Source organism: Asparagus officinalis, chromosome 5 (assembly GCF_001876935.1).
Source record: "Asparagus officinalis chromosome 5, Aspof.V1, whole genome shotgun sequence".
Classification (NCBI taxonomy): domain Eukaryota; kingdom Viridiplantae; phylum Streptophyta; class Magnoliopsida; order Asparagales; family Asparagaceae; genus Asparagus; species Asparagus officinalis.
This window is the reverse complement of record NC_033798.1, coordinates 102,838,921-102,843,837: the sequence shown is the minus strand read 5'-3', so window position 1 is coordinate 102,843,837 and position 4,917 is coordinate 102,838,921.

Sequence of the window (4,917 nt, the reverse complement as noted above, 5' to 3'; positions counted from 1 at the left end):
TGCAAGACTGCATACCACTATTCCGCCAACCTTCATTGGATATGATCGTGAAAGCTCTAGTCCATCCATCCTCCAACTGGATATTTATGTAGATTACCTAACAAAACAAATGCAAACACTCGACACACGTTGTTAGAAATTATTTGTGATCATTAAAACAAGATTAGGGAGTAGGCTCATAAACATGATACCTAACAAGGCTAACATAGACTTCCCTCTGGACTTTGATCGGTCTCGTCATCCCCTACCCTTCTTCTGTGCACACCCTCATGACTTGACATGCAGAGCACTCCCACTGCTAAAGGCCTCAGCTCCTGAAACTTTGCATTGAGATTCTTCATCCAAAATTGCTCCAATCACCATGTCGAGCTTTATCTTGTCATTGCCATTGGCTTTGCTCACCGCTGTAGGCGTCAAAAAATGCTGAAAGATATCCAAATACAGCTCAAGAGGAAATCATCCAAAAAGGGAGAAGAACACAAGTCTTGATTGTCTCGCCGTGCGAGACAGACTTGACTGTCTCGCCATGCGAGACAGACTTGACTGTCTCGCCGTGCGAGACAGTCTTTACTGTCTCGCCGTGCGAGACAGTCTTTGCTGTCTCGCGGAGACAGCCTTGCTGTCTCGCGGGCAGACAGCCTTGCTGTCCGCCACGCGAGACAATCTTTGCCCTGCCTCTCGCGGCAGACAGAATTTACCGTGTCTCGCACGCTTGAGACAGACTTTCAGATGGTCAAAAAACTACCTTTGCAACTGCCCTACACTGGCCCACTAACTGCTTCAAGAACGTGGGAAACCGTCATGGGCAAAATTCACGTAGGATAACTGCCAAAATAAACGGAGTTGAAACGTGGGGAAGGAAGCTTAAATGAAAAACTTGCCTGCGGTTACTGTTCCGCGAGACAGTTACTGCCTTCTCGCGGCCGAGAAGTATTTACTTCCGGCGGCCGAGACAGCAAACACTGTCTCGCCCGTCGAGACAGCAAAAGCTGTCTCGCGAACCTGTTTTCTGCCAACTGTTCCTAGAGGCTATATATACCCCCGGAGGCTATTTTTCAAAAGGGCTGATCATTGAGAGCAATCCAGAGCAATCCAGAGCAGAGAGAGAGCAGAGGTGCTGATCTTACGGCCAATCCTTGAAATTGAGCTTTGACTTAATTTCAAGAAGAACGACTATCTTACTTCAATAAGATATCGTTTCAATTTCTCACTTCGATAAACGAAGTTAGAATCATAAGCCCCTCACGATTCAATCAGAATCTGTGACTTGGTGGTCCACGAGTCAAAGCGCTCCCGGCACAGGCAAAGATCCCACGAAAGCAGTGATCCAAACAACGATCCTGCGTTTATTTTCTCAAGAGTTGTAATTTTCTTTTTGTTGTGTAAAAGAGTCTTATAAAAAGGCTGTTTTCTTTGAATTTATTGTAATCGACCGAAGATATAATGAATTCGACAACAAATTCGACTTTTGGCGAAAACAAACTGGCGACCACAGTGGGAGCCAACGGTCTCGCTGCCGAGACCGTCGTGTCGCAGCCGATCAAGATTCCAGTTGAATCCATGGTCGAATACGAATTCGACCAAACCAAGTTTGAGGAATATCTCTCATCATCCTCTTCAAGATCTTCATTGTCTCGTAAGTACAAGAGGATCTCACAATTGAGGAAGACCTTCATGCCAAAGAAGGCACAAAATGAAGACTCTCTCCGGAATATTGCTAAGAATTTTACTTGCAACACCTCTGCTCACAATGACTCTTATTTAGTTAAAGAGTCATCGAATCAAAGCTCAATTGTACTAACGAAAAGGGCTCGTCAAAGACAGCGTCAACGCCGTGCTCGCCAAATGGCTAAGGCCTTGGAACAAACCGATGGGGTTCGTTACCACGCGGACCTAGAGTCGAGGGGACATCGAGTGGTTCAGTTGTCTCAACAACCAATCACTCGTATCTCTGCTAAAACAACGATGGAGGAATGGACTATTGTCAAAAAGACTCGTTCGACCCTCAAAGAACGCATACAAAAACGTCGTGCAAACGCTGCTCATGCCCGTGCTCTCTTACAACAAAGACGAGAAGGGAAGAAGGAAACGGTGGCCAAAGAAACACCGAAACTCCGCCTTATGCAAAATCAGCATTCGGAGCCCGTTAAGACTCCATACCCACAAGGGGGTGGTTCTAAACGTGCGACTCCCGACATAACCTTGGATCGCTCAAAGACAAAAATAAATTGTCCTGAGAATGCCAACAAGGTTTTATACCCCAAGAAGAAGACGCATTCACCAAAGGATATCGTCATACCTGGGAGAGCATGCCAACAGACGATACGATTTTTTGGCAATCATACCGATGAATCGTATTATCAAGTTGGGGTTGTGAATAATTTTCGAAAGAGAGTTATTCAAGAGATAAACTCTCGTTGTTCCTGTGCGCGACTCGTTAAAACAACATCATCAGAATGTGACTGTTTCAAACGAGAAGTCATCCCACGAAAAGTCTCTGTATTATCGAAGCCTAAGCCGAGACATTTCCGCAAAAGAAGATCAGCTGCCCAAGATGATGAATTCCCCGAAGTCACCATCAACGTGGCTGATAAAAGAAAGTCTAAACAGCATTCAAGTGACTCAAATCCCGACTTTTCCCCGAAAGGAAAAGTCAATCCAAGAATTGCTCAAAGGATGTCTCGACTCCAATTAGGAGCTATCAGACGCAGAGACTACAAGAGAATGCAAGAAGGAATGTCCTCGGAGGATGAATTCTCGGACACTTATTCTGCAATCGCTTCTGATGATACAATGTCTAGCACAGGACAAATCAGAGAAGTATTCACAATCACTGCTGATCAGTTCACTCAAATACTTCAGGAAGCTCTAGCCAAACAACGTGAAGAAATTAGAGCTGAAGTGAAGACAGAAATGAAGTTGGCTATCCAACAAATGAGAGAACTGTTAAATCAACAGCCTCACCCTCCTGAGTCCAATCAGCGATTTGAATCCAGCCACCACACTCGGAATGTTGTAGATGACAGTGATCCAGAGGTGGATGAAGTCATTATGGCTGATACACCTCCCAATGACAATAACGCTGGGGGTGGTTTAACGGATCCTCCCAATAACGATATTGGGGGTGGTTCAATAGCACCTCTCACTGGGGGTGGTCCAATTATCTTTACTCGACATCATTCAGAAAGAAATGAAGACGATGACGGGAAAATGCAAAAACTTGAAGACAAAATCAATGCTTTGATGACAGCTCAAGAAGTTAAGAAGACGGGTATTCCATGTCCTTATCCGAGGGAATGGGATTCAATACCATACCCGACCAAATTCAATCTGATTAACTTCACACCGTTTGAAGGGAAGAGTTCGCCGATTCAACACTTGATTTATTTCAAGTCTCATTTGGGCATAATCTCTGGAAACGAGGCCTTAATGATCCGGTCATTCGTTGGCACCCTTCGTGGGCCCGCCTTCGATTGGTACCGACGGCTCAAGCCAGGGAGCATCAATTGCTGGGATGACATGGAAAGTTTGTTCCTCAGCAACTTCTTCGATGATGACACCGAAGTGTCAATCGGAACTCTTTTGGATGAGAAGCAAAAAGACGGAGAGTCAGTCGACAATTTTGTCAAGCGTTTCCGTAACATGGCGATGAATTGCAGAGATCCTATTACAGAGGAGTTCATCCTGCAAACATGCCACAATAACCTCTCCATCGATGTCTTGGAAGCTCTGGGGGTTGAGCCGTCCACAACTTGGAAGGTTTTAATGGTTCGGTCATTCGTTGGCACCCTTCGTGGGTCCGCCTTCGATTGGTACCGACGGCTCAAGCCAGGGAGCATCAATTGCTGGGATGACATGGAAAGTTTGTTCCTCAGCAATTTCTTCGATGATGACACCGAAGTGTCAATCGGAACCCTTTTGGATGAGAAGCAAAAAGACGGAGAGTCAGTCGACGATTTTGTCAAGCGCTTCCGTAACATGGCAATGAATTGCAGAGATCCTATCACGGAGGAGTTCATCCTGCAAACATGCCACAATAACCTTTCCATCGATGTCCTGGAAGCTCTGGGGGTCGTGCCATCCACAACTTGGAAGGAGTTAAAATCTCGGGGTGAACAAGCTGAGCACTTTCTTAAAAGAAAGAAAGCTGAGAGAGGCCAACCAATGACATCTGCAATCGTTGAGAATGCGACTCTCGATCCGAGGTTTCAAAAGGAATATTCTTTCGAAGATGATGAAGCTCCAGCCATATTGGAATACCTCCTCGCTAATGACAAAATCGAGCTACCACCTATTAAAGATCAGGATGGAGCTAAGAGGATTACGGATCCAAACTACTGTGCGTACCACAGAAGGGTTCTTCATCCCACCGAGATTTGCTTTGGACTCAAAAACAAGATCCAAGCCCTAATTGACTCCGGCGTCATAACGACGAAAGAAGTCGAGTAAAGACGACCATACAACTCCAGTGGGTGCACGAGTATAAACTGTTTCCCCACACTCCAAAGAGCATATGAGTATAAACTGCTTCTCGATTATCCAACTGAGTACAATGTTAAACCCGGTTTCGCAAAGGAAGCTGGGGGTGGATGATTTATATAACGGGAAGTTCCTGGAGAATCTTATATTCTTAAGGATAACCCGAACATGCGACTGAGGATAACGTACTCCTCGTTACACCCAGTTTTGCAAGGAAAGCTGGGGGTGGGTAATTCATGTAACGAGAAGTTCTCGGAAGAATGTTAAATGTAATATTCTTAGGGATAACCCCGATCATTATGAACAAAGTGATAAACACTAAACTCCTACTATGATTTCCGAATACTCTTTTGCTGAGATGAGATTCGATCGCCTCTTTAGATCAATCTTCCCTCACAAAATTCCCATTTTTGGTCAAACCTTTAAACAGTTAGGACC